Source organism: Agelaius phoeniceus, chromosome 2 (assembly GCF_051311805.1).
Source record: "Agelaius phoeniceus isolate bAgePho1 chromosome 2, bAgePho1.hap1, whole genome shotgun sequence".
In the NCBI taxonomy this organism is placed as follows: Eukaryota; Metazoa; Chordata; class Aves; order Passeriformes; family Icteridae; genus Agelaius; species Agelaius phoeniceus.
The window spans coordinates 29,332,187-29,350,680 of record NC_135266.1 but is presented as its reverse complement, the minus strand read 5'-3'; the positions used below and the strand labels follow the sequence as shown (position 1 = coordinate 29,350,680).

Sequence of the window (18,494 nt, the reverse complement as noted above, 5' to 3'; positions counted from 1 at the left end):
AGTGATAAGTGTTTTCTATGGATAATAATATGTATCTACAAACAGGCTCCCTTCTGCCCCCTTGTTTCACAGAATACTGTGCTCAACTTCCCTTTCCTGGATGTTGCACTGTGCTGATCACTGCCCTGCCTCTGCAAATCCTATTTGAAAATCTCATTTGCAGCATAACTGACAACAAAGGCATTACACGGTGTATGCCCTGCATTTTCTGCAGACTATTCCTTGCCTTTGTAAGTTATTTCTAACTTCTAATGAAAATACTGTGTGATCAGTTGATGATCTTTTTTATTTATTAATAGTCTGTAAAATTAAGTGTGTCTAATCAAAGAATGGGTCCTTTTTTAAAAGTGCAAGGTGGAATGCATTAGATCAGTGGTACAAAAAGCAGATGTTCTTTACTGCAGTAGGCCTTTCTTTAGGTACTCTAGGAAATCAGGGACTTAAAAATTAAATTGATAAGGATTTTGAGGTGCAATCACTCCCAGCCACTGCAAGACACAGAAATCCTCTTGAGATATACATTTTCTCTGCATTTATTTCCAAACTGTAATTCTGTTCCACGATTAAAACAAAAAAAAACAGAAAAAATTATTTGATATTTCAGTCTCTCAGGGCAGCTTCTGAATAATTACATGCAAAGTGATCTATTAGGTATTTATTGAAAATAGTATTGCAAAGCACAAATCTGCATTTTTTTTTTCTGGAAGGTCATTTTTTAAAACATCCTTTGTAGCTGCTTCTCTGACGTCCAGGGGTTTTTGCAATCCACACAGCACAGATTTTTTTGATTATGTAGATTTTTTTTTTTCCTCCTCTATTGCAGTTTCATATGCAAAGCATGCATCAGCCACATCCATGCTATCTCCTAAAGCAGTCATTCTGAAACCCAATCTGGGGACAGTGCAGACTAAATAAAATTTCATTTTGATTTGGCCTCCCGCTGAGAATGGGACTGCTTTGTTTCAGCCGACAGAACCAGCAAGCCAGAAAGGTATGTCCTGTTTTGCATGGCTGATGGTGTGACTTGAGGATCACAATCAGGCCGTTCATGCTCTCAGGGCTCGGCATCTCATCCACATCCTGTACCGTCTTTCTCTTTTCCTTGCCATTTGCTTTCCTTCTGTGCCGCCTGCCGTCTACCTGCAGGGCAAAGCTATGGCAGACCCTCACACTATTGTTTACTTTGGCATATGTTTAATAGCTGCATGGCTGTTTCAGGGTAGGGTTTGTCTATTCCCCCCCCACCCCTTCCCTCCCGCCCCCTTCCCCCTTCGCCTTTGTTTTTTCCCTTCCCTATCCACATTCACTTTCCTTATTTTCTAGGTGTTGAATACACAAATACTGACTTAACAGAAAATTATGTAAGTACCGCTTGCAATGCTTCAGAGATTTTACTAGGAGATTTGTAATGCAGAATTTTATTGTGAATCTGAGGAAACATTTAACAGCTTTGAAGGACTTCAGTTTTCATAGCCCTTTAGAGATGTTTAGGCAGAAAAGCAGCCACACGTTACAGTTAGTAGGAAAAAAATAAAAACACTCTAAGGAAGGGGTCTCGCTGCTTTGCCATCCTCACATGCCTTGCACTTACAGCTGCAGCGCTTGGCATGGGGAATATCTGTAAATATTTCTTTATCTAAATATTAGTATTTCTCTTACAGCCAGTTTGCATTACTGTAAGAGAGAATGTACAGCACTTTCCTTGCTGCTGCTACCCCATCATACAGAGGTGGTGCTGGCATTGGGGGATGACCTCTGTTTTAGCCTCTGGACCATCTTTTAGACAGGGCACCAGGACCTCTGAAAGACTCCTTACGATACAAACTTACTCCTCAAAAGTGTATTTCTCAGATAAAGCTGTGCTATCCCCTGTCTGTGGTTGTTTTGTTGTTTTTTTTTTTTTTTTTGCGGGGAGGAGGGGGAAGTTTTTAATGTGAAATAAAATTAGCATAAAATTTACCTCAAACTAAGGGCAGATTTTAGTTTTGCTTACAGTTTATTTTAATATGGATAATGTCTTGTTTTCTTAGTAAGGTAGACTAGAATTATAACTCCAAAGAAAAATTCAATTCTTAACAAAAAAAATTTAAAAACTAGCAGATTTTATAGAGTACTGACATCGTGCAAATTTATATATTCATGGTGATTTTCAAACACAAAATTATGATTTTTGTGTGCAACATGACTTTGTGCTGGGTGATATTAGTAACAGCAAGTTTTTCAGCAAAGTCTTATGGAATGTAGATGGTCAATTACAGCACTCTCTGCACAGCTTAGCAAGTTTTGTTCCCAGCTTTTATATGTTACTTCAACTCCACATCTTTCATCAGTTTCTGAATCTCCAAAATGACCAGGGATGCAGCCCCTTGGCAAAACCACACATATCCTTGCATGGCAGAGTTTTGTGACTTGAGAATTCTCTTTATTCCTAGCTTGGTTAATTAAAAAATTAAAAATAAATAAATACATATATGAGTTGGGGAATGAAAGCAGATCCAACCAAAGTTTGGGGAAAAAGAGGTAAAAATAAGATGACTCATTTGCCTCCATGTAAGGGAGGGTATGCCAAATTTGAGTTTCAGCTACAGACATTCACCTTGATATACCACAACAGGATTTCCTGTACCTGACAGGACCCAGCCCAGCATGTTTTGTTATTCAGAGATATTTACAAAGTCAAATGGAGTTTCGGAAAAACTTTAAGAAGCTATCTGTAGTGATGTCACATTTTCTTTTAAAAATTAGGGGCTGCTGAGAAACTAAAAAGCAGCTAAATTTACAAGAAACAGGAGCTACAGCTTTTTAAAAGGATACAGGGGGGAAAATGAACAGTTCTGTGGGGTTTCATTCAGTATCTCCAATCCTCCTGCTTCACCCCTCAGGTATGATTGGGAAGTTTTCCAAGTTGCCACTTCTGCATTTTAATCAGAATTTCCAACTAATAATTTCATTTTAACAAATAAATTCAAGTTTTAAGAGAAGCTAAAATCAGTATTTTATTACAGAATATCCCGGTTTATTTTTGTCAGAACTCACAGTCCTGGCAAGATTTTTGCTCCACAGAGTATAGCTGAACTGAAATTAAAAATAGATTAAATAAATACTACACGTGCATGAGTTGCAAACATATGACATTTTGATGTTAAATACTCAAGGAAATTAACAGAAGTATTATGTATTTATTCGTGAGGATGTACTACTTTTTAAATGAGTGATATTCATTATGGTAAAGTAAAATAATCTTAACTCCAGAATGTGCTTACTGTTCTGGATAGCTTTTTTATTAATTATCTAACTGTTGTATTTAACCAGGAATTAATGCAAACCTTATTCTGGTACTCTTTGGAAATCAGAATGTCTTTTTTAGATTGGTTTATTAGAGCTGTATCTTGCAGTCATATCCTGGATAAGTAAAAGAGGTGTGTGGGTTTTGGAACCTAGTTTTGCATTTATCAATTCCACAGAAAGAAAACTGTAAAAATATCCACCCAAAGTCCAGAAACAAAGACTTCATTCTTTGACAGACATATAAGGTTGCTGTCAGTGGACTTCTTAGAGTTCTTTCTTATATAATCCAACTATAATTCACTATTAATTGAAAAAAAATAACAAAAAAAAAAAGAAAAGAAAAAAAAAAAACCCAAAACGCCCAACAAACCAAAACTAATAAACCAAACCAATCCAAAAACCAAGTATTTGGGCATGTAATAGATTTACCTTTGTGTATCATTTTTTTTGATGCAAAGGACTTAGGAATCCTAAGTTCTTTCATTTTTCTCTGACTTTTTTTGCTTTACCTGAATGAGGTGACATGACTGAGATAAGTCATATGCATGACCAGATGTCTTTGGAGAAAATGATCATCTCAAACAGAGAATATATAACAAATAGGAAATTTGACAATCACACTCAAGACACCAGTGTTTACTTGTTATAATACATATATATGTATGTAAATTGGCCCCATGATGCTACATATATATATGTAGATGTATATATATATATGTATACATGTGTAAATATCTTTGTACAAATCCAGAGGATGAGAGAGAGAGGGATGGAGGACACTGTCACCAAAGTTCCTGGGCCCCATCAATGCCACACGGGCGAGTATTGTTACTGTGACAAAATCCTGCATGACCTGTGCATTTGCTGATCTCCAGACTATCTGAATTTCCCAGAAACTTCACAGCTGATTGTCTCATGAAATTCTTCTGGGACAAATTCATGGTTGTCTGATGTTAGCATCTGCTTAAAAACTTGCTGAGGTCAATGTGATCCCACACATGAAAATCTGGCTGCAAGACCAGGGCCTAAAGTTTTGGTAGTAGCCCTTTGGCCAAGCCAAAACTAACAAACAAACTTGGGGAAAAAGGTGGCAGAATTCTGTGATAGCGTTGGACTTGGAACCTGCCAGCAGAATTAATAGGCAACTCATTCTCATTGAACTCAAACTCCTCGTACTGATGTTCTTGCTTTATACACCTGATTTGACCAACACCAATAAAAAAAGGTCTAAAAAACCAGGAGAAGATACTATAAAATTGCATATCAAAGGGCAATTGACTAGCAGCAGATACTATAAAATTATATATCAAAGGAAAGCAGTAATATCCTGTCAGCAAGTATGAGCATAGGAATCCATTGTGTTCACAGTCCTATAGGGTTAAGGAGCAGAATTGCTTTACTCTGGGATATTTTTATTCAATCTCCTTAGATACAAGAAAAGCAAAACTCAAAGTTAGATTTATTTTTTTTAAGGAGAAAAGTTAATCATAGGCTTACTGATGAAGTTCACTGAAGTAACAGAATGTTAAAAAAATTCATGCCATTGCTTAGCCCTTCATTTGATAATGTTTCAGGCTTACAGAAAGTTGCATTTCTTGCTCACAAAAAAAGCAAAGCAGGGGCTTTCTTAGCTTTAAGGATGTATTCTCTACTATAAGAAGGTATTCTTCCTATAATTATTATTTTAAATAAAAATTTAATAAAACAATCTAAGTAGCTGATCAAATGTCTGAGTGTAAACTGAAAATAAGCTTTGGACCAAAGCTAAAAAAACAGAGACAACAAGCTGGCATTAACTTTGTCTAGGAATAGAGGCAGAATGAAAGCTTAGCCCAGGAGCTACTGAGAAATTTAATATTTCCTGAGTGGGGAGAGAAGGAAGTTTGGAAACTGTAGGAAAAAATGGACCAGAAAATCATGTTATTTGTAACCTATACACACCACTGGGATTTCCACTACTGGGATGACCTTCTCAGAAAAAAGCTACACCTAGGTAAACTGCTTCTAAGAAGTACATTTTGACAGATATTCCAAGAACAGAAGTCCTGGAAATGCGCATCTTGAAAGATTTTCTGAACAAAAATGCATAATGGCCTCCCATGTAACTGGGAATATAAATGCGTCAAAATGCTACTGATTATATTAAAAATAATATAGAAAATGTGTATTAGTCAACTGTTTATCAGCCTTTTCTTATTGAATGTTGAAAGAATATTTTTGTCTCCAAAATAAGGGTTAGATGGAAGAAATTACTGGTGAATGTCTAATGGATGTTATATAGACCAGAAATGGATTACAGATTAATAGAAGCATCTTCTCCTTCATTAAATGTTCTTTACCCGATGGGGGTGGAGAAGGTTAGGTTATAGCAGCATTATGTCCTCACAATAAAAATACATTTAATCTCCTAGTGTCTACTGCAATTGGTAATTCATTGTATATAATTTTCTTTATTTTTGAAACCCTTTCCATCTACCAGCTGTCTGACAAAAACAAGCATGAAACATTCTGAAAATAAACTTTTGAGATTATTTGCATTCAATGGGAAAATTCCACTACTAAAAGAGCATTCATTAAATTTTTCTAGTGATGGACAAATCTCAGAAGATTCAGACTATTGTTTCAAGCTTGTATAACAATATCAATGTTTGTCTACAGTGTTTCAAAAGACTGTCTCTGTCCTCATTTTATCTAGGAACTTCCAAATAATCAGAATTTTAGTTGTTCATTAATGATGTCTAGTTTTACTTCTGTCCCCTCCTGAGGTTCCTTTACTTTATCAAGCAGAGTAATATTTCCTTATGGGTGACAGACTGCATTTCAGAGGAAATTCATTCCTTTTCCAATATATGTTTCTTTCAGAAGTAACCCACAAAATCTTGATGCAGAGGGCAGTTACAGGAGGTACTAAAAAACATTTTCTTCCGTAGGTTTCATTGGTTGGTTGGTTGTTTTGTTTTTTTTTTCTTCTCTCTCCCCTGAATAAAAATTTGCCTAGGTATGTGTAGTGTTCTTACTTCTGTGTAGGTGATAAAAGGTGATTTTTGCACCTTGAAATGGGAACAAGAAAGGAAAAGCCACAGGAATATTTACAGTATTCTTACAATCTCTCCTTTTTTCAAATGGGAAATCCAACACAACAAAACAAAACAAAAAATATAACCTAAGACCTCCTCTATAGGATATGGCTAAACAGGATCTAACATCATCTCAGTTCTTTTGGCCATACTGTAAATTATAAACAGTTTATCATCTAATAGAACTGAAAACTTGAAGCTATTTCTAGTGGGCTTGTGGGGAGAGAAGGGATCTGAGTTTTTGAGTTTCTTCTCTCTCTCTCTCTCTTTTTATTAAGACATTCCGTTAAGGTCCAAATTTGCACTTTAGGGAGGTAAGACAAAAAGACTAAAAGCTGTTTTAGTAGGATCAGCTAAAATGACAAAATAGATCTGGGTGTTAGCAGGTTAACAATGATAACTCACCTTAACGTCCTTAAAAATAGAAGTGAAAGAAGCACATCAGTAGTGAAGAGCAAGGGGGCCAGAACAAAATTCTAAAGATCCCCATAATTAACTGGCAGAGGGTCATATGAACACTTATTAAAATGCAACAAAGCACAACGGGGTGTCTCAAAGATGGAGTTTCAATCTCAGCTGTGAATTTCTTGGTTTTCTCAGTTCTAGCCAGGCCTGCCATGTTATTTTAATAAGTACTTTTCTCTACGTAATACCTTTGAGAATTTGGGGAGAATATTTATATTAAAGGGTTAGAGGGCAGTTTATAGACAATTCAGGGGACAAGCCTCCTTAGAAAGTATAGGAAGAATGATATTATGGTGATATTTTAAGATGCATCTGTATCTGATATTGGAATGCTGTGAGATTAGTGCATCAATTTACCTTCCAATTTCAAAGGCAACAGTAAGTCTTCAGTAAGAAATAGTGTTTCCCAGGGCAATATCCCTACCTTACTCTAATGCTGCTAAATACTATCCATCATCAAATCCTCCTTTTACAGCATGAATACAATACTCTTTAGCTGCCCCTGTCAAATAATTGCAATGAGGACAAATATAAGCCCAGGCAGTAAATGTAGATCAACCATCTTGAAAAAAGGATTTTATGGTTTTCTTGGACATAAATATTGCTTTTTAGCACAAACCACACCTGTGTTTTAAACCATAAAGTCCATCTAATTTCACTGACTTTAACACCATTCTAATTTGGCAGATCTCTTTTGGTTTTGGATTAAAAAGTGTTCCTGGAATTGGTTGATTAAAGATAACTGAAGTCAGAGAGAATTGTGGGAACCTCTGAGACACAGGAGATCTGAAGGGGACAGGACAAAGGTAGGGCAGGAGGAGGATGAATACTCCCTCACTTTTAAGAGCAGAGGGAAAATTACACTTCATTTCCTAACACTCAGACATGTTGTATGCTATATATTTGATATATTGGCTATTGAAAGTTTTTGGAATAGAGTATATCTCAGGGTACCTTCTTACATCATGATTTACAGATGTTTTCTCATATCATAATATGTTGGCAAAACCAGAGAATATTATGAGTAGCTGATCTGGCTGAAGTCCTCAAATTCACTATTTCATGGCAGTGTAAGTTTCTTAGACCAGCAGGCTTTTCTTTATCCCAGGAGTATTTTGAAGTGCAGTACTGTTTATCTGCTCATATGTAGGAGGAGTTTTTTGGTTTTGTTTTTTTTTTTTTTTTCCTCTTTTTTTTTTTTTTTAGTAAGTAAGATTATGGCATCTTGGATTTTGTAATTCCTTCATATATTATTTTAAGTTTTCTTTACATATGTGAATACCCCCACACACATATTTACCACTTGGAGGACAAGTTGGATGAAGCAGAAGTGTAATATCACTCCCCCGCTCTCCCGAATGAAGGACTGGCCGTCAGCGGATACCCAAAGTGCTATTTACTCCCTGGAACACAAAGAGAAAAATGCTCTAGAGGCAACTGTCAGTAATCTGGCCTCAGATCCTCATTGCTGGGTGATTCCTAGTTCTCTTGCAGTCACAACTCACAGTATTGTGGTACACTGACAAGCAGGATCGTAATCTTCCAAAAGCCTGCCTTCCCTACCCATTATGTTAAAAGGCATTCAAGTAAACTCTGCCCCCAAATGTACAACCACAGCCCATGATGAATGTGGTGTGCAGCTTTCTAGTGGGAAAAACAGGGGTTGTACGTTGTTTAAGATGGACTGGTTTTTGCTTCAGTGCAGGAAGTGAACTAGAATAGGAGGAAATGAGAGAAACAGTCATGAGAATGGCCCAAAACAAAGCAGAGACAAAAAGCCATGGGAGATAGAATTGATTATGTGTGTTAAAATAAAAGAAATCTAGTGAAGGGAAACTTTTCACTCCAGCTTCTCATATGATTAAGGGGACAGAATTTTGTGCAATCTTTCTACCAGGTTTGCATCAAAGGTTATGTTGCACTTGTTTTGGCTAGTCCTCAAAAGCTGCCAGTTTACAGAAACATGAGTATTTGGGAATCCACTTGAACCAGAGATTCACAAACACCTCTCTGAAATTCACTACTCCTCACTTGGGCATTTTCTGATCAAAAGAGAGATTTTCTCCTCACCCTTCTTCTTCTGTCTGTGAATCCTTCTCATCTTTGCTTCAGGTTATCTAAGAAGGGTGCAATTAAAGAAGCAAGAGGACAGAGACAAGTCCTTGTGCAGTTCTGCTAAGAAGCACAAGAACCACAGATGTGGTTACAGCATAGGCCTCATGAAACCAATATTCATTACTTCATGTGGATGGAGTGGATCTCATCCAGTTTGCTGAGGAATCTGAGTCAGTTTGCTCTCAGAGTTTCCAGAAGCACATTAGAAACCAAGATGCCCTTATCATGGAGTGGTTCCTGAAATTAGTATTGTAATAAATGCACCTTCCTGACTCAAGATTCTGGAAAGTCTGTCAGTTTTGTTTGCAACCCTAGAATAGGACAATCTTACCTAATTTCCTTGAGTAGAGATGCAGATTTCCTCCAATATCTTCACAGTTTCCCCTGACTCTCTGGTTGTTTTCTACCTTCCGCTGAGACAACAGAATATCCCTTACACTACTTTCTTCAAAAAGCTCATTCTCTCCTAATCCTCTGCTGGCCCTCACCAGTATCTCAGCTCTAGATATACTTATACATGCTGGTTTCCATTGATCCCAACCTACTTTTTTCACCTAGGTTTTCTCTCCACAGTGCCCAAAGCTGCCTTAGATAGTCATGTTCTGTGAAAAGTCATTATGCATTTAAAAAATTTGAATCCATAGCCTGGCAAAAGGACTGATATGTTTTCCTGTTCTAAGCAAAACTGGACACGAATAATTTGCTCAGTATTTTGAGCCATTCACAATTCATAAAGATAGAGCAATGAGCTACCATGCAGAAATCCTGTAAAAACATCCACTCGCTAAGCACAGGCTATCTGTATAGCACCATGATCTATAGATCCAAACTTGTTACACCAGACATGCACCACATACCCTCACAGCCATGGTAGCCTGACTTCTTTGATCTCCCCGGCAAACCACAATTTTCCTGTGAGGAATAGGTAAATCTTACTTGAAGCTCATCCTCTAGCCCAGGCTTATTCATAGAAAGAGAGAAACTATAACACATGAGTGATGCCATGTGGCAGGTGCAGGGCACTAAAGATAAGTGGAAGTCTTGACTGAGTACAAGTCTCCCATAAGGCATGCTTTCCCTGCAAAATTCCTTTCTCTTGGCCATTTTCCATCCCCATAACCTCTGCTTCAGTCTGCAGAAGAATTCAAAGCACTGTTTGTCTTTCAAGCCAGAGAGAAGACCTCAGTGCAAACTCTCAATAACTGGTCTGTCATAGCACAGAACCCCTCCTCTGAGATTTCAGGTTCCTTCCTGTCCTCCTGGAGCACAAATTCACCAGCATTCCATCTATTCAGTCTACACAGAGCTACTTCCTAGCAGATGCTTGTAAGTAGAAAGAGAACAATCCTGGGAAAATCATCCAGCAACCTTGGCTACTTCACAGAAGGAAATTTCCAGGGAGAATTAATTTCCTGGTCCTTTTCCTGTCAGTCCAGCAGGATTCCCTCAGCAATAGGATATCACCTCCCCCCACTGAAATGAGGGTGCATATTTTTGGAAGGTCCATTAGACTTGCTTTTCATTAATGGCTTTTCATTAGTGGCTGGACTCTAGCTCTCACACAAACAAACCATTTCTCACTACCTGTACATATTATACAGCACAACTTAGGACTCTCTTCATCAGTTAGTCCCTGTTAATAGCAGGACCTTGGATGTACCCGAAAGATATCTAAGATATCTGCATGAGTTGTCCTTGAAATCACCCAGCGGTGGAGATCTCACAGTCTCCTCAGGTGAGGTGAGTGTTCTTCCCTCGTGCTTAACTTTCCTTACAATTACAATTTTTTTTCCTAATGTTTAACCCAAATCCCTCTTGCTATGACTCAATGCTAGTATTTCTTGTCCTATCCACATTGGGCTTGTCATACAGATTATTCACTTTCTCTTACATATTGCTCTGCTGCTATCATTTCTTTCCCATTCTTCTTTACTTTTAGATAGAATAACTACAATGCTCTCACTCTACATTCAGAGGTGCTGCTTTCTGGTCATTCTCATTCTCTTCTGATGTCTGGTCTCCAAATAGTTCGCATCTGTTTTTAAGGACAGTAGTCAAAAATAGACAGTACATCACTGGAAATGTCATTGGTTTACAAGAAGAACTCAGATCATGGTTATGTTCTTTCTTCCCTGAGAAAAAGGTCTTTTATTTGGTTTAATTCATAATGCATCTGCTCTTCTGGCTGTAAAGGGTTACTACCTAGTAGAAGTTGGATTTTTAAGACACTGTTTAGGCAGTAAATGAATGGATTTTTAACATTTTTAGCATTTTAAATGCTCTCCAAGCAGTTCTTGCAAGATTTTGCAATTATTAACATTTGCAATAGAAGTGTAAGGAAGAGAAATATTATTGTTGCCATTTTTGCAATGAAGAGGTTGCAGGTCTTAAAAATGTGTTTTTGCAAAGGTATATTTCTTCCTGTGCCTTGTGAAAAGAAAAAGCATTGCTGGATTCTTCTGTACAGGATTCTGCAATGCATTTGAATTCTTCTTCCACAAAACATGATTATTCAATGAGTGTGTTCATAGTGCAGATTTTCAAGCCAAGTCTCTCTTCTCAAGGGCTCTCAAAGGTGCTTAACTGTAAGCTCATATGATTAATATTTTGTTCATTTCTGCATTTTTCATTTAAGTACCTAAGTTTTGGTCTTTCATGCGCTCCAGAGCACTTTGCCAAATTCTTTTATCCCTCTTGGGACAGTTAGTCAAGGAGAAAGACAGGATGGCAGCTGGAGAAGATAGGACCACTAAAGAGCCTGAGGGAGAGGCTTCAACACTCAGCAGAGATAAGCAGAAGCATCCATCTTTAGGTCCTACCAGATTCAGAACATGAATTTTTTCCAAGTTTTATTAGTTTACAGTATCACTCTGATGTCAGCAAACACCTGGAACCCACTTCTGTTTTACTTCCCTCTTGTGGCAGATCCACCAAAAAAAGTTGGTAATCTGCTGGTGCTACTAGGTTTTCAACAGCTCAAATGAGAGAGGTCTTCATTCTGCAGCAGAGGGTTCCAGCTTCAAAAGGACATGTACAAATAAGAATGATTCTGTCTAACCTCATTCGTGCCATGACTAATTTCTTTTTCCTTTTCTTTTTAATCTTAATTTATGTGTTCAGTGCATTATGTGAACAGATATGCATTGTAAAATGTGCTGTGACATCAATTTCCAGCACTGCTAGTTTTTGCACATGGTGCAATCTGGTGCTTTAGTGGCATGTTCTCATGTGACATAAATTGAAATCACAGTGGGTCATAATGCAGCACAACAGGTGCATCAGAATGTTTTAAATGGTTTCTATTTTTTTTAATCAAGTCAGAATCAAGAACAATGGCAGCCATTAAATTAGTTCTGCGTAGCAGCTGGAAAGAGAGGATCAAGGAGAGGATGATTTTTGCTATTTGCAGTGGGGGTACAAATGCAGTTGTGCAGTGTAAATCACATATATTTTTTCTTTCATGTGCTGTGATAAAAGTAGTTTTCTTACCAGTATAACATGTTTCATTAATACAATGTTTAAATAATTAAATACATCAACTCTGGAGGCGATGGCTAAGATAAAAGTTTGTAGGCAATCCATTATTGTGATCAGACACTGCTTCTTAAAACCCATGGAGATACAATTTAGTAATTTAACTTCTGAAGTCAGTTGTTTAATAAACTATTACATTTTAATATGGTTTTGTTCTTGTCAAAGGGAATGATTCATTTCCCCTCTGTCAATTGTTCCGGCTGAAGTTATTAGTGGTTCCAGGGTTGAGGGGGTGCTGGGTTCTTGTTTGAATATCACTACTGTGCTGTTCCCTTTCTCTAGACTTTACCACTGGAACATTATATGAGTGATCTTTAGTGGTTATAATGATTTTGTAGGCAAAGCCACTGAGATAATTTCTGTCTTCAATATTAATATATTTCATTAAGTTTAATTCTGTTGTCAGAGAGTAAGATACTGGTTAAAGGGAAAATATAATTAGTTGTACTAGGATTAAATGTATATTAGTATAGTGTAATAATGGGTGTCCCAGAAAGAAACCTGGCAAAACAATTAAATGAGGGAATATAGACATAGATAAACTAAACAATACCTCTGCTGCTGAGTTTTTCATAGTTTTAACAATCATTGTTTTCTCCAGTTTCACTATGATCCTCTCATTCATTTTCCTTTATTAAAAAACAAAAAACTTTTGTAAGAAATGTATTCCTAAAAAAAATGAAGGCTGTGTTTCTGTTTATTTGTCTCTCCTTTTCTATGAAGATTTTACTTATGTAATGTTGGGGTGTAGGTTTAGTATTGTCTGCTGGACTCCTTCTGCAAGTTACTGCCAATGGATAAAACAGTGTTAGAGGCAGAGCTGGTAATCAGTCAGATCAATTTCCATATGCCCATCCATTACTGATAGCAATCAAGGGTAGTGAACATTTCCATACTACTTGTGCACAGAGCAGCCCAGGGAGCAAAGAGCAGGACAGCAGGAGCTGCTGTGCCCTGTGCTGATCACTGGGACTCACCTGCTGTGGAGACTGTCCTAGTGCAGGGTGACAGGTCTGTGAAGGTTAGGGGCAAGGGCCTCTCCGTGAGCATTTGCTTATCACTAGCCTTGGTGACATGTGGGATTATTTGTGGCCAAGCACACACCAGGGTCCCCACCGCCTCTCCAGCTGAGATGGAAATTGGCATTATTTGAAATTCAAGGAGTTTTTACTGTACACAGGAATAATCCAAATGTGGAACGGGATTTGTTATTAACTGTAAATCCCCTTTCCCTTAGGAAAACCAGAGTAAATGCAGGAAATAAGCTCCCATTTATATACCATAGAGACAATGCTTCATTGTCACTTATATTTTAAAGTCACAAGTGAAAAGTAAATGGAAAGTGGGAGCAAATATCAAGGTGTCAGTGGCATTGATCTTTCCACAGTGCAGTCAATAGAAATTTTGTAGCTTACTTGCAACCAATGAGAGCTTCCATAGAGAGGATATTTGATGGTTTAGTATTTAGAACATGTGTTAGTCTGTATCCAAGTCAAAAAAGAGGGGGAAAGATTTCATTCCTTTTTTTACTATTAGCTTAAAAATTTCATATTTATTTACTCTTTGCATTGCAGTATTTTAATAAACTTTTAAATATTTCTTCAAACACAGAGGTAGGAACCTATGTTAAAAGGATTCCAAGTGTGTTCCCAGAATGCCTGAAGGCTACTGTTAGGTACTTATGAGGCAAGCAATTTTAAAATGGTGCTATAAACAGGATACTACAAAAATTTTCCTCAGTTCAGCTTAACTCTGTTATCAGCAAGTTTTCCCTCATCTGGGAGCATTCCCAAAAACATTATTATTCTCCCACAGATATATGCAAACTCTCAGGCAAATAATAACTTTCTTTCCTTGCATTTATTTCTTCTTTTTAAATTTTATTTGGGATTGCGTAAGTCATAGCCTGCCTGGGGTCCCACATGGCAAAAGCCTTTCTGGTTCTCTCTATATCCTGACACAGAATTGTTTGCAGATATAGTGTATGTTTTCAAACTCACATTATGGTCTCTAAAAGTGGTCCACAGCATTCCCATTCCACTTTTCTATTGTTTGTGCTCCAATTAATTTCCCTTTTCTTTTACAGTCCAATAATTTCAACCTTACAGGAGACAGGCAGAACACACTTGTTGTACAATTTTGTCTCCAGGCAAAGGGGCATCTTTTCTGTAAGAATCTGCACGAGTTACTGAACACACCCCTTCTCACAGTGATAATATTTTTTTTCTGTTTTTTTGGACACTATCTCAAACTCTCTAACCCAGATAGATGTTTTCTTCCAACACCTAAATTGCATGCACTCTGCTCGTACTGAGTGAATCACACTGAGAATTTGTGTCCTAGGAATATTTGTCAATATCATTGTTATCTTCTTTGGCGTGGTTTTATCCTACTTCTTGTTCCTGTGACTCTGCATAACTGAGTATACAACCTGTGGCATGCTGAAAAGATTACAAACCTATATTTATTTTAATATTATTATCTCCATTAGCATTTACTTTCTTGGGAGGCCCTATGGGTTCTAAAAAAATGTTTTCTGCATAAGAGAATGTAGGTGCAGGGAAAAGCTAGTTTGCTATCAGTATACTAGTTAGTGTGAGCGTCTGCCTAATTACATCTCCCTTTTTTCCAAACTAACTTCAGATATATACATGTAAATTTTAACAAACTCCTAGAGCATGCATTAGTAAGACTAGAGGTGTTTAGTGTGTATACAACAGCAAAAGCTTCCTTGTTTTGCACAAAGTGGAGGCATAAGAAGCAGTGGTGCTCTTGATACCTATGCATGATGGTATGCTAGCCACTGGCACAATAGAGGCATCAGATAAAATAATAATACTCAAATGATGTTTGCAAAGTTGAGCTCGTAAATGTCAAAGGTGATTTGAAGTGGACAAGAGTGAGTCTTAACAAATCAAGTAGCGGCTGCTGGCAATTGTTTCTTTTCTCCGTTCTTATTGAAACTAATATTGGACAAATTGAAAGAGTGATTGCCTTAGAGCCTTTGCAATGTCTTCACCAATCTGTTGCCCATTTCCATAAAAAATGGGAGTGAAAATGGCAGCTGACTTCTTTTGACCTCTCTCAATTTCACAGGAGCTCCTGTCGGAGGCCTGAAAAAGCAGTTTTTCAAGTAGGCCATTATCTTTCATAGCAAGTTAGTTGGCAGAGAAATTGAAAAATATCAGTCAAATAATCTATTTAAGCTTGGCCTTTCTGTATGCACTATGATGTGAATGGAAGCAAGCCAGCAACAGAAAAAAAAAAAGATAAAAAGAAGGAAAAAGCCCCTAACCTCCCCCCCCCAAAAAACACAACAAAACCCAAACAACAATAAATAAACAAACAGAAAATCAAAACCACAACAAAAATCCTCAACCTGAAAGTGGATGAACGAGAGGAGTTAGTCCCTTTACCAGGGTATTTTGGTTTTGTTTTGTCAAATTCTTTTTCTGCCCCTCTGTCCTCATTGTCAGCATCATAGCAAGATGCTACTTGGAGTCCCCAAATCCTAGTCCTCTTTATCTTCCTGACTGATTAGTTTCTACTCTAATAGAATCATGGAACATGGCTCTTTTGTTCCACTTGGCTTGTAATTCATTGTCTTTCCATCAAGTATCTTTCCCTAGGTTCACCAAGGCGTCATCACTCTCATTCCATAAAGTAGTTGCAGAAACAACTCCTTCTTCTAAGATTTAGAACAATGAATTTTTTCTTCTTAGAAACTTACAGTCCCAGTAAAGTTTGTCTTCTTTACAAAGTCCAAGATGCATCTTCCATGCATATGAGAGGAGTGCTGATGCTTAGTTTCTCCCAACTTCATCTGTAACCAACAGAGATATTCATTTCCCTTGAAACAAGGTTAGCTTATCTAGTAACAGAATTTACTCTTAGGAATTTTGTTTGTCTTCTTATTCTCCTAACCTTCACTTGCCTTTCAAGTACTTAAAATTAGGCAGAGAGCTGGAGGATCCATGAGTTTGGAGAACTCTTAAAACCCTTGGGACCCTATTCTATGCTGCAGATCACTCAGCCTAACTGGGACTACTCAAGAAACACCAAGGGAACAGCTTGGACCCTATTTCCATCTCAGCTGTCTTCCATCAGGCTGATTCTTTCTGTCTAAACCCCATGTTGCTCAAAGGCATCAGGACCCTGTAGTCATCTCTTGCCTCCCACATCTTCCAGTAATACACCTCTCTTATCCACTCTCAGATTAAGTGTGGGGTTTCAGACGTTCTCTCACAGCTGTTTCTAGCTATCACTCTGCTTGGGTTTCTAGGTCTAATTTTCTCTGACTTCTGTTTAGTCACTAATGTATTTTTGTCTTCTGGAAGTAGATATCTCTCAGTCTCCTTTCACAGAAACTAGGCACTTTATACAGAAAATCGTGATTTCTTCTGAGAAAGGTGCTTAACCTTCCTTTGAATCGCAGTCACGGATTATTCTTCTTGGCTTAGTTTCATGGCTAGAGGTGCCCAGGTGCACTTTCTTAAAATTTCATTTGCTTCCAAACATAACCTTTCCTGCTGTGAATCTTAAAAAAGACATATTATTTGTCTTTAGAATATCTTAACTAAAGAATTTTGCTGAAATTTCAAGGTTAGAGAGATGTTACTGAAAGTAAGATTTATCTGGTTGTGCATTCTGGGTTATTTAATGTAATGTGATTGCTGTATCAGAAGAAGATTGTTTAAAAAAACAGATACAGAGCTTTTCAGTAACAAAAAAAATCTTATTTCTTATTGTGAGAGTAGAAAGAAACAATTTAGACTTCAGAGAATCCTCACTTTTTTGCCTTCTATTATGAATCTTCACCATGTTTAATTGAGGACTCAAACTTACTAGAGTTACTCAGAAAAAGAATATCAGGATCATTTGGTTTCAATCAGCAATATTAGGATAGAGCCAGGGAAGGAACTGTGTGAACAATAAAGGAACTAAAATAGCAAACCCAGAAACAGTTCTGGCTGCCATTCTAAGACCCACTGGAGATAAGTTATTTACTGGCCATGTTATAAAGCTATAATACCACAGCAGCATCTCAAGTTTGCTGCAGAGCTGTCCTAATTTTCAGCGAGTTATAACATGGTTGTCGTGTTATAGCAAAATAGATTTCTGTAACTAGTAACCATTAGTTGATGTGCTGCAACTGGGCTGAACCATTTCTTTGACTACTGATTTCAGAAAAGTTGATCTTCACAAAGGTGCAAAGTTTAAAGGTACATCACATCATATTTTGCCCTACTGTGTGGCTTTTCTCCAAATGATTGTTTTATTTTCATTTAATTTATTTTTATTTTGGTTTTTTTTGGACTTTAGAACGCAAGGGCTATCCAGCTACTAAGGGATAATATAACCAGATTAAGCACAGGTTCCAACAGACACTATTCTCCCTTGCAAAGCTTAGATGTCATGGATCTACAAAATTTACAGACTGAATATCATTATTTCACTCACAGACAACCTTCTATTTCCATTTGGCTCTAATATTAACCTCCTACTTTTCTGTCTGTCCCTTCTAAACTCAGAAATTTTTTTTCTACACTCCCCACAGTGATTCTGAAAATGACTCAGTCTGATCAAAGGTTCCCACTAGTCAGAACCTAATTGTGGCAATATGTTTTCATAAAGATGTGTCTAAACCTAAACCTGACCATGGTTTTTATTTCTGCAATTATTAGTTCACTGCATGATGTAATGCATGCATATTTCGTATTTGTTTACTCCAAAAGAATGGAGTAAAACAAAACATAATATAGCTTTTATCTACATTTTTCAATCCTTGTGCAAGATTTAAATATCAGACAGTGATTGCCAGTGATATGCAGATCTCATATAAATATTTCCTTGATATTTAAGGCAAGAATCAGGATACAGTCTTTGCTTTCGTTGGGTCCAAGTTTTTGATCTTGGTGTTTTGGTTTTCCCTGTAGAAACTTTTCTGCATTCACAAAGGAAGAGGCAAGATTTTTGTGTAAGTGTGTAACAGTGAGGACAAAATGGGACTGCGTT

General features: G+C 37.2%; 1 protein-coding gene across 1 annotated transcript in view; it reads left to right on the top strand.

The window, feature by feature from the left end:
* Positions 1 to 18,494, top strand: part of LOC129117638 (uncharacterized) — a 375,689-nt gene that overhangs the window by 238,220 nt on the left and 118,975 nt on the right. The window lies entirely within an intron of this gene.